General features: G+C 50.0%; 1 protein-coding gene across 5 annotated transcripts in view; it reads left to right on the forward strand.

Moving 5' to 3' along the window:
• The window catches only part of LOC135896343 (uncharacterized protein C6orf132-like), a 141063-nt gene that overhangs the window by 53936 nt on the left and 74644 nt on the right, over nucleotides 1–12483 (forward strand). The window lies entirely within an intron of this gene.

Genomic DNA, 12483 nt, shown 5'->3' on the forward strand with positions numbered 1-12483 from the left:
ATTTTTTGAGTAAGCATTCGCAGGTGTGCGCCAGCAAGCTTCTTAGGAGATGAGTATTGGTCAAGGATGGTTCGTGTCCGAGTCGTCTTCGTTTATGTCTGTGGCGCTCGCACGTGATGGAGAAGCGGAGACAGGACTGTTTTTTTTTCTACTCTTTCCCATCGAGCCCTTCAACTTCTTGCCACTGGCTTAGCTGATGTTATTTCCTGTCACCACTGGAGGAGGAGAAAGCAGCAGCAGCGGTGGTGGGGTCAGAAACAACAACAGCAACGGCAACGACAACAATTGCTACTACTACTACTGCTACTAAGTGCCCCGAGCGGCCAGTCGCGCGGCAATGTTGCGTGTAATCGCGGGCTTCTTTTACACTCGGAAAAACACTTTTATGCAGCACGTATTCAGCGACAGAAAGGTGTATCGGAAGTTTTTCATGTTTCTCTACAATTTTCTCATTGACACATTTAATCTAACTGTAATATTTGAGAAGTTGCCTGATTAATTAAGACTATTAGACGGAACTATTAAGGCTATTAGGCGGAAAGCAAAAAAAAAAAAGATATCTCAGTATCTCCAAGCGAAAGCAAACAACGTTACCTTGGTTCTGTCCAGGTATACGGCATATGCATATCTTGCATGCATAATATGGATATGCATAATAGCTATGTCTTACCAGGAGGGGCAGAAACCTGGAGGCTTACGAAAAGGGTTCTGCTTAAATTGAGGACGACCCAACGAGCTATGGAAGGAAGAATGATAGGTGTAACGTTAAGTAACGATTCTGATTCTGAAGGGATAAGAAAAGAGCAGATTGGGTGAGGGAACAAACGCGAGTTAATGACATCTTAGTTGAAATGAAGAAAAAGGAATGGGCATGGGCAGGACATGTAATGAGGAGGGAAGATAACCGATGGTCATTAAGGGTTACGGAATGGATTCCAAAGGGAAGGGAAGCATGGCAGGGGGTGGCAGAAAGTTAGGTGGGCGGATGAGAATAAGAAGTTTGCAGGGACGACATGGCCGCAGTTAGTACATGACCGGGGTAATTGGAGAAGTATGGGAGAGGCCTTTGCCCTGCAGTGGGCGTAACCAGGCTGATGATGATGGTGATGATGATGATGATGATGCATATCTTTAAATCTTAGTGCATGATACCCTGCACACGTTGGACCAGAGTCCTTCCAGGTTTCACATTATAGGGTTAATCTCCGCCTTCAGCACGGTCTTGCCAGAAAGGCGTCCATGAAGTGCTGGATGCAAGCGCGAGCCATAGAGCCGTGGAAGCGCACTGCCACGGAGTTCCACCGCAGAGGAGCTGCGGCTGCAGCACCGGGCGGCGTTTATTTTCAAGCCGCGGGCACGCCAAGTGTTTTTTTGTGCCGCCGCCCATTCTCAGCGCGGCGGCGGCGGCCCTTATTTTTGTCGTCTGCAGCGGCGGCCGTGCAGACGATGTCCTTTTATATTTTTTGCGCCCGCGCCTTGATTTCCACCGGGCGCGCTCGGAACTCGTGTCGGCACCCTGCCTTTCATGTCCGGGGACTTAAGGACTAAAAAAGCCCGCGCGCCGCCCGCAGCATCGAAGGAGGCACTCAAAATAATTGGGGGGAGAGGGAGAGAGAGTGAGCGGAAGGGTGCGAGCCGGCTTGGCTCTGGCTCGCCGACAAAAACGCGCGGATTGAAGCCGCACGCGTCGCTCCGAGAGGGAAAGTAAAAAGAACAACCGCGCGAGAGAAAACAAAGGGGCTGAGCTTAAAAAAGCCTTGGCCGCTTGCTTTTTTTCTCGCTCTCTACCGCACACTGCACAACTGTCACGAGTTTCCCCGAGAATCAACGCGCGGTTTCACCCTCGATCGCTTTGATAAGGGCGCGATGCTGCCGGCCCTCGGGTACAAACATACAATGTCGCCGGTTTGGAATCCCACGTAAATACAAGATTGCTTTTATTGCGTTGGCCAAGTGCCAGGCTCATTCTCGCTCTGCAAGCGCCATGTACAGATATAGCTAAGGACGTCGAGTTCCGTCCTTTTGTTTATTTTCTGCTTCGCGGGTATGTTTCCCGATTCGAGCAAGGTCTGCTGTCCTCTGACGTCTCAACTTTGCCTTTTGAGGATGGTAAATAAAGCGCCGTTGCCAATTGTCGGGCAACATTGTTGTCGCCATCCTCGCTATGCACGAATTATGTGTAGCGCCCAACTCTCGCCGCCACATAGCGCGCCCATGGCCCGAACACGGATCTTGTAAGTTCCCCGCCGATCCTTACGTATACCATGCAGTCGCAGGAGGCACCTGCCACCTGTGCTGTCTGTTCTCACCTCGCATAGCAGGGAAAGACCCGAACTGAGCTTGTAGGAGCCTTCGTTTCTTTCACAGGGTTGCTCCGGAGTTCATCTATATCAATGAAATTTAAAGACCGATTTGCAGATGTATAGTGGATGTATATGTATACTTAGCTCTCGACCGCATGCCTATGTTTGGCGGCTGCAAATTATCCTCGCAACACAGGCGTATAGCTATTCCCCACGATGCAAGCATAGATGCCACGTCAGGATGATCATTGTGTCTTCGCAGGCAGCTCGCATGCGCAAGGCATCATCGCCAGTTGCTGTGGGAGCATTCGGCTTCATGGAACTTGCGTGCACGCAGACGTGTTACAACTGGACTGAGAGAGACGTAGCAAATAAGAAAATGCGGGGAGCGTAGCCAGACGGACGTGCGGTTTGCTACCCTGCACGGTAGAAAGGGGCTGAGGAGTTGAACGATAAAAGACAGGGACAAAAGAAGAGGTGTAGTCCATGCGAACAGTAATAGACATACGCTGTCTTATAGATATAAGTGTCGTGTCAGGCCATTTGACTTTAGGAAAGTCGTCACAGCGTGCGCAACTTTCTGTGTTGAAAAACAGCGCCATATACATTGAAGTTGGACGTCATTGACGCTGACGTTGTACGTCATAACGCGTGCCGGAAATGGCACGGGAAGTTCTCGGCGATCTCCTCACACTTGCAGTGGTCGCAGGTGGTGCAGTCAACCAGGAAGGAATGCGAATTTGTTAATGCTAGGGCGAGTAGTACAGCGCATCAGTGTATATGTAGTATCACATCGGGAGAGCGTTGATCGTAATTACAGCTGTATAGTGACGGTTGAATTGCGCATAAATAAACGGCGGTTGCAATTATCCGGTCAATTGGATTCAATGTGCGTTGGACGTATGGGCTGCGTCGCTTCCCAACGCACACTTTGGGCCACACATCATCGAAGATACGTCGCACACGTGTATATGCATATAGAGAGTTGTACTCGCTTCGCGATTGAATATACATCTGCTCGCACGCACCGTTATCCGACGCCGTCTGTCTCCACCAGAAATCTGCACACGCCACCGAAAGTTGCTAACGCTTTGGTCATTTTGGCAGAAGCTTCGCCCTCCAGAAAATCTGCGTTAACTACATTGAAAAAAAAAGTAAATGGTTTTAAATCAACAAATTATTGAGCACTGGAACAGTCACGTTCAAGTCAAATGAAACGTTAGAGTTCGCTGAACGTGCTCCAAGTGAGCCCTCATTCCTTTCCATGTTCATCCAGCACGGGGAGAATGAAAGATATTCCGAAAAGAAGGTATGGAGCGGGTGGACGACTTCCAGTGTGTCTGCGTCTATTGACATTGGGACAGTCACGTGACGTCACGTATGTAGATACTGTGCTTCTTTGCCGACGTTCGGGCCTGCGACTTCTAGTGTGTCTGCGTCTATAGACATCGCGACAGTCACGTGACGTCACGTCTAGATGCTGTGCTGTTTTGCCAACTTTCGGGTCTGCGACTAAAACACTGCACCGCATTATCTATAGGGAATGCTCACATGGCTCCAGTCGCAAGTGCGCGGTATCAAACTTACTGATGTTCGACATTTACGGAAAGACGTATACATTGCTCATCGTTGTATGGCGAGGAAGAAATGCTTCGCAGCTCTTATTGTGACGACTATATACAAGCCATGCGGCCACGACGAGTGTAAATATGTTTGCTTTTTGGTTCGACAAGTATATATACGACGCTCGTCCAAACCTGGCAATGCGGACAACGGCGAAATCGAAGCGGAAAAGGGAAGCCGCGCGCGGTGTGCATACATAAGTGGTGAAAGCGCGAGCGGGCACTTTTTTTCTTTTTTTTTTACTTCTGCGTGACAGGACCAAAGCGCGCGCGCGGCGACGGTATTTTGACAGCTGTCAACGACCCGTCGCCTCGGGCACGAATATATACATATGCTTCCAAATGGAACGTGTCCATTTTTCGCTTTTATCCGCCAACGACAGAGAAAGTTCGGGGTCAAAAAGACGTTTTTTTCTTTGTCTTCTTGTTTTTGCGCGCATATTCGATTATATACGTACCACGATTCGGCTGTTGGCTCCCCCCTACGAACACGCGTCCGAGCCGACACTGCAGGCATCACTCGAGCACAGACCCATTTCCGTGGGCTCCTATCGTATATACAGAGCGATAGACTCCGCGGACACGCGTGTTACATTATGTCCAAATCAAAACCGAGGGGACAAAGCATTTTTCGCCTCTCGTTGTGCACTGCTCTTTTGAACTTTGACAGCGATCCTTTTCTCCGGCGTCGCTGGCGAAATTATGCAAAGACGGTCATCGCACCCCGGCAACACGGCAGTTTATATTCCGAACTCTCTCTCTCTCTCTCTCTCTCTGCTTTTTCTTGCGTATGTGCGCGGTAAGACCCGGGCGTGTGACGTCTTTTCATCGCCGTGAGCCCCTGAGTTCTCCCGGCGTACTTACACGGTTGCTGCTAGAGAGAGTGTCAGGCAACCTTGACACTGACATCATCCCGCCCTCCCGACGATTTAACAGAGTGGCGGAAAGCAAGGGCGATATAATAAGCGAGAAAAAGTGCACGGAAAAAAAATTTGAACCATGGCCGGCGCAATGGAGGAACGCGTCGCAAAGCACATATCGCGTATCGTCTGCTATAGCAGACGACAAAGTGCGCAGCGAACAGGAAAAACGCGGCGCTCCCTATTTATATACCGTGTGTATCGGCCGCAGGCCGACATACTACATACGCGCGCGAGGTGGGGTGGCGAGGATTATGTCACCGTCGCTCGACTCAATGGCAATGCTGGAGTGGGACGGCGCGCAGTTTCGTTATTTCGAAGAAAGAATGGACAGCGCTCCTGCGTGTCGTGATCCGGTCGCGACTGCATGTGAGAATGGCGTTCGCTCGCGCATACACAGCCGCACACACGTGTGCACACTCGCACGCACGAACACAGAAACACATGCACATGCATGAAAGAACGCGAATCCTATTGCTGGACGGATTTCTTCGTTAGAATTTAGCGGAGCGGAAATATGCTCGCGCGTTATATTACCGCTTTAGGTGCCAGAACGCAAGACAAAAAAAAAAAGAATTGTAGTAAGAAAGAAAGAAACAAAAGAAAGTGTCAATATCCCTCAGGTTATCCAAAAATAGGATGGCAGAAGTGCAGTATAAGTGGCTCCCATGTGCGCCACTGCGAGCAGCCTGGTCTCAGTCGTGCACACATCGCCATGTGTCTAAGTCATCGCAGCATCTCTAGCTGGCTTTTGTAATGAGCGACCACCTGAACGATTCATGCGCGTGGCTGTTCTCCGTTTGAAGCAGACAAATTCGTGGAGGACATAGGCAGCATGCAAAGCGCATATAACGGGGTGATTTGCTCGGCATTCGCGAAGAGACGAAAGACAGTGTAAGATCACGAAGTATACATATATGCTACTGACTCGCAACTAAAATTTCAATTCGGAAAGGAGACGTATATACAACAGCCATCTACGCAGGCTACTACACACACACAGAGAGAGAGAGAATGTACAGAGCGGTAATGAGGTTAACCAGTGGTGGTTCCGGTTGGGTATACCCTATACGCAATGGAAAGTGGTTACGGGGATGAAAAGAGAGAGAGTGTGTAAGGGAGAGAGGCACGAGAGAGGAGTACGATGTAAACCGCGTTCTCTATACTCTGCGATAGCAGGTGTCATTGGTGTATGATACATTGATGTATGATATTGATGATACATATGTGATGTAAAGGCCCGTAGACCTCCGGAACTTCAGCAACGCTAACATAGGTTTCTGCGCAGAGTTCCTGTGGGAGCAGTGGCGTAGAACATCTTTGTTCTGATAGTGAACGATTGTCTACAGACCAGTGGTCCCCGATGGCCTTGGGGGAGCCTTCCCTGCAGAGTGTCGCGGGGAACCACTGCCACTCATTCAAACGTCCACCACGATCCACTACCAACTAGTTCAAGAAAAACAATTAAACCAAGTTCTAGTCATTAAACGTATAATGTAAATTCTCATTTAAAAAAGTAGGCCCTCATCACGTGATAATCAGGCGGTAACCTCAAGCCGCCGAGCGCGTGGTGAGCATGGGGGAGAGTATACAGCGAAGATTGGGTGGCGAGAGTAAATCGGAACGAGTGCGTCGCTAAGAGCTACCACGAACCAAGAAATGCCCTCTAAAGTGCGGCAACAATATAATGCCTAAGAATTAATGCACAGGCAGGCCACTGAAGGAAAGGAAAGTCGGCGTCAGAGGAGGCTGGCTTTTCTTTTTTTTTCGTGCGAATGACATTCATTGTCCGGCCGGTTATCTTTGCGGTTATCTAGCTATCCAACTAAGACCAACTTGGGTTGCAGGGTATGAGCCCCTGGGTATGTGCTGCCCTTCGACGAACCCCTTTGACGCCAACTTGCATGAGGTAGCTCGATATGTGCTAATGGGTATGGTGCCGGTCTTCATGATACTCATCACGACATTTAGGACATATCGTCACCGATAACGCACATATGACAAGATAGGGTTGCAATAAAGTGTTCAAAGATTGTAAATTGTACACAGAACAACGAATACCCCCCATTTGTAGTGTAAATTAAATTCGTCTTCACCTCTAAGGAATGCTAGCTATTCGCACACTTGGATAGCCATCGAGAGTGGCCGCCTTGAACCGTGCTGGAAACGAGCTCGTGCTATCCCTGTCCTCAAGCCTGGCGAGTACCCGACAGACATAAACTTCCTGTCGTTCGATAGCTTTTCCCAGTTGCGTATGGATGGCATTGACGCGCCCGGACTGGGTGCTGACGAACACGAATGTCTACCCTCCCCAAAAGTCAGGATTCAAGAAGGGCCGCGGCACCATATAGACAACGCTAGACAACCTAACTGCGTAAAACCCAACAAAACTATACGCAAGATTACTATCGCCGAATTCCTTTACGCCAAGGGAGCGTTCGACAACGCCACTCAGAAGGCTTTCTTAGATGCGCTGAAGTCTGTTGGATTTGATCGTACGTACCGCTCAGGGTATACGTCAGTGATCGGTCAGTCTATGCATGTCCACAAAAGAAGGCGGCACAGCTCCGCAAACATTGCATCGAGGAGTTCCCCAGGGCGGTCCTTTATAAGTCCGACTTGATTTGACATGTCTATCGTCGGACTGGCGAAGTGAATTCCCACATCAGTTGAAATTTCTTTATACGCAGAAGGCAGTTGTATGTGGATTTGTGGTCGCAACCGACGTGCCCTACGTGCAAGATTGCAGAAGGCTATCAACTATTGGCCTCGAGCTCCACCACTGGAAAAGCTGGCGCCACCGTCGGCGTGACGTCCTATAGGAGGGATCACGTGGACATAGCGGCCGCGTCGGCTGCTTCGGGCGCGCCGAAGCGAGCTGAAAACGAGTTTAAATTCCCTCGTACGCTGCGGTCCACATTTAGTAGCGAAATTTTCCCGCTTCGAGTGTCTCCTTTACAACGCTTGAAAGCACTACAAGGTAGTGGCTGCATTTGAAGGCGCGCAACATGGTAGGCTACTGCTCGGTCCCGCAGTGCCGGACGCACGTAACGGAGGCTGGTGTCAGCCTTATTCACACGTAGCCGCAGGAGAAAAAGCTGCGTGAAGCTTGGCTCGCGAAACATAAAACCGGCAAACAGTCATCGGCTACAACTCGGGTACGCAGCAAGCACAGACGCGAGGAAGATTTCTGCTACGGCGCTGGTCTGCGTTGTTCTGAAAACGCGCACTGAGACGCTCGCCCGAGTCCGCTGCCCGACTAATGTCATGACGGTTTGGTCTATGAACTTGTCGATGCTATAGATACTGGCAAGCTCAGTGGAGTGGAAAGGCAGCGGTAAGGAACACATTTAAAAAAAGCATGACATATGTGGTCATGTTTGTGTTATGAATTAATGCACTGGATTACAAAAAAAGAGCAGCGGGAAATTGCACGCTGAGAACACCGATAAACATACAGTGCGACGCAACTCGAGAAATAGTATTGAAAGGTCAAAGAATTTAGAAGAAAAAAAGATTGAATCGTCGCGACGGCACATCACAGTCCCCGTAGGCGTCGAAGTCTCTACAATGAAATTATTTTTGAACAGCTCTGATAGCGCCCACGCTACAATGGTTGCTTGCATACTGTCAAATGCTCATATTCTGCGGCCTAAAGCTCATGGCCCGGTGCGAAAACGCGCCCGCGGTGAAGGCGAAACAGTGCGCGGACAAGCATGCAGACGCGCAGTCGGTCGCTGCGAATCTGCGCGATCGCTGCATTGAGGCTTCGTTCTATTACACTCCATTTAGTTATACAAACACTATAAGAACATATTTCACATAGTTTGCTCACAGCGTTTACCTACCTTTCACGCAAGAATCGCGGCGACCGCGCGCAGTGGCGTTCACTGTACGTATTCGGTAAAGAGATAGCGTTTGTAAACGATTGTGTGCTTTCAGTTTGCCCAAGATTATTATTTAGACAGTAAGAAACTTCTCTCGTTTCGAAAGTATTTACAGAAATGTCCGGGAGAGCTCGCGCGTGGTGTTTTCAGTGAGCGCTGACAGCAAAACCTATGAGGAGCGCGCCACGTGATCCCTCATACTACGCCAGCGAGGCGCTTCCGATAGATGGCGACTCCGTAACTCCTCGCCGCCAATACTGAAATATTTCTATTCGCATGAGGTCCAACGATGTCACCAGAGAAGTGCGGCGTCATTGCTTTCAGTAAGCGTAGGTGATTCCAGCGCCACACGTTAGAGGTGCGCACTCTCTCATTCGGTAGGTGTCAAGTCACAAGTTTCTGGGCGTGACAATGGACAGACTAATGACGCGGACACCTAATATGTGCAAATATTAAAAAGAAAAAAAAAATGAATCATGCGTTATAGCATCTTTGGTATGCTATCAAGCAACAATGGTGGCTGGTGCATGAGTGATCTGCTGCACATGTATATTGCACGGCTCGCTGTGAAGGTGTCCTGTGATGCATGTAGAATATATATATATATATATATATATATATATATATATATATATATATATATATATATATATATATATATATAATGTGTGTGTGTGTGTGTGTGTGTGTGTGTGTGTGTGTGTGTGTGTGTGTGTGTGTGTGTGTGTGTGTGCGCGCGCACGTGTGTGATTTACATGCCTTTACCCGCGGTGCTTGATCAGTGGCTATATGGCGTTAGGCTGCTGAGCACGAGGTCGCGGGATCGAATCCCGGCCACGGCGGCGCCGCATTTCGATGTGGGCGAAATGCGAAAACACCCGTGGTACTTAGATTTGGGTGCGCGTTAAAGAATCGCAGGTGATCGAAATTTCCGGAGTCCCCCCCCCCCCCCCCCCCCCTACGGCGTGCCTCATAATCGGAAAGTGGTTTTGGCACGTAAAACTCCGTAATTTAATTTGATTTACATGCCTTAATACCGTCCAAACAAAATGCCGAGGCTATATATATTATCTACCTAATGTCATGCTCCCTCCTATAAGGCTTTTCCTCATCTGCCTGTACATGCATACACTCAGCATGAGCGTCATGGCACACCACTGTCCACGTGCGGACACGCACATTGTTGCCTCGCACACCAGATTTCGGCAAGCGTATAGACAGCCTATACACGTCGCCCAAGCGAGCATGAACGCCCTGCATGGCCGTGTTCATGCGCGGCCGATGCGAACAAGCTGCCTTTCAGTGACAGCCGTGGCGTCATCCATCAGGCTTTGCCGATTCTGCGGGCGCGGACGCGAGAGGACGGACTCGCGAGTTTTCCCCCCGGGGACGCCCTTCTTTTTTTTTCCCCCTTCGTTGGCGCTGATGCGTCTGAATCAGCCGATCGCTGAAAGGGTGCAGCCGCGGTGACCCAATAAGCGACCACTGGCACCGCCACTGGTTGGTGAACCGAATGCGCCAACGGAACCGGCGGGTACAGGGCCCGCCTAAACGACAAAGCGTTAGCGCTGTTCTGTGCAGCAGGTCTAAAGGCTGCAGCTGTCGTCGTAGGATTCGGGGGAGACGAAAGGGTATACCTCGCAAGGTCGGGGACGCGAAGGAGAAGCGTGCCGTAAGTTGCGGTGGTGGGCACATTCCTTGTTCGGGTGTATACGCGCCTTTCCAGTCGCGTACGAATATACCTATACACGAGCTGTATAGCCCTGCTGCCCCTGCGGAACAGCTTTTCCGCATATACCGAGCCGCCTGTATTTTTTGCTTGCTTATAGTGGGTTTCAAATCTGTTCCTGTTTATGAGTTACAACAGTATAGCGAGAGTATCGTAAAACTACGTACCCACCGCGCTGAGCACCATGCGAACAAATCATATCAAATGTTTTCTAACGATGTCTGCGGAAGGAGTGAAATCGATGGAACTACTTACAGTTGGGGTCCGCATACGCGGAACTTCAGCCGTCAAGGGACATAAACTAGGAGTCCTGGCGGGGAGACCGGGCAAATTCGAAAATCCCAGATGGTCCGTGCACTCAAAACGGTGTATCCCACGCGGCTGCATAGCAAAATTATTCCTGGTTTGCTTTGCATCGTGGGGCGCACGTTATGGCCGCGCATTATTTGTCGGCCATTTGTAACCATGCACCACAGAGAGAGAGAGAGAGAGAGAGAGAGAGAGAGGGGGGGGCGGTGGGTTCTTCGAGACATGCGCTCTATACAAGCACCGATGTACTATTTCTGTATTGATAATAACCCGTTATGCTGCAGTATACGACACACTGAATCGTTGGTTACACCAGCAGTGCGTGATATATTCCACACGAAGCCTCATCGTCGGCTTTCCGCGCCGTTTGCGTACCTGTCGCGTGGGACGCTTCGCCGAGCTGCACGCAATCTTTCGGGAAGGCGGCGTGAAGAGAGACGTGGCCGGGCAAGCGCGGGGCGCTTCTCGGAAGAGTTATGGCCTCATCGGCGGCCACCGCGCTCGCTGGCGGGAGCCCGCGGAGCCGTGCGAGGCGCTAATAGCTGCGCAACCACAATGGGTTCAGTGTTCCGGGCGCGCGCGGTGTTTGCGCCTCACCGCACCGGAGCGGGAAAGGGTGGAACGCTACGTAGGGGGCGCTGCGGAGCGCGCGCTAAGCCTACTTCACGGGCTGTGCAACGGGAATCGCCTTTTCGGCGCGCGCAAAAGCCGAATATGCGTCGCTTCGTGCAACATGCAGCTGCCGCGGAAGGGTGTAAGCCTGTGGTCAGGTCGGAGGGAGTCAATGCCGCATAACAATTGTCTTACTGCTATTGGAAAGGACGACAAAATTTCTTTTTAAAAGTTAGGCATATAGGCGTAGAACATTGAAACTTGAAATGTCTCTCGTTTCATATATAAACAAACTACTCTCAAGCGACGTGTGCGTGAAGAGGGAGAGAGAGAAACAAAGAAATGCAGGAAGGTTTATTAGACGGACGCCCGGTTGGCTACCCTGCGCGGCAGAAAGGGGATGTTGGATGTAAAAACAAAGAAGAAAATAGCTCTCGTTACGGTTTCATACGTGCAAATGGCACTTCTGCACGCACCTGAGTGCACGAGTTGGGGCCTGTACGCATAATTATCAAAGTATTTGCTAATATAGCGTGCGTGTACGCGGACGATTTGCTACACAAATGGTTCGTGTGTATACAGGTGGTTCCTGTCAGAATCAAAGCTCTATACGTCTTCGTTCTCTGTACCAGCACACCGATAGCTTATCAGTCAGGATCTTCAGGAAGCTTGATGCATGGACAGGTGGTTGCAGTGACTCGCTGGTAAAGAATATTCGATTATGATGCTGCTCGCGAAATGAAACCACCAGGTGAATGTAATTGTACGAGCATGTGGGCGTGAATGTTGAAGTTCATGCAGTGCGACAAGATGTGCATATCAGGTGTAAGACGTTAGGTGGATGACAGAGAGAACTGTAAAAATAACTTGCGGAACAAAGACAGCCGTGGCAATGCGACGACAAAGGGAGAGGGACTCGATAAACCGGATTCTGACGAGGCCTTGATAAGTGGAATGGATAAATATATAGCTGCGCGCGCGGTTCCTAACTGTTTATGAAATTGGTCAGAATTGGGAATAATTCATTACATTGTTAACGAATCGTTACCAACTAACGCAGTTGTCAGCTCTGTTGTCTGTATACCGCGGGCTCTTTTGTGT

Source organism: Dermacentor albipictus, chromosome 7, assembly GCF_038994185.2.
Source record: "Dermacentor albipictus isolate Rhodes 1998 colony chromosome 7, USDA_Dalb.pri_finalv2, whole genome shotgun sequence".
Classification (NCBI taxonomy): domain Eukaryota; kingdom Metazoa; phylum Arthropoda; class Arachnida; order Ixodida; family Ixodidae; genus Dermacentor; species Dermacentor albipictus.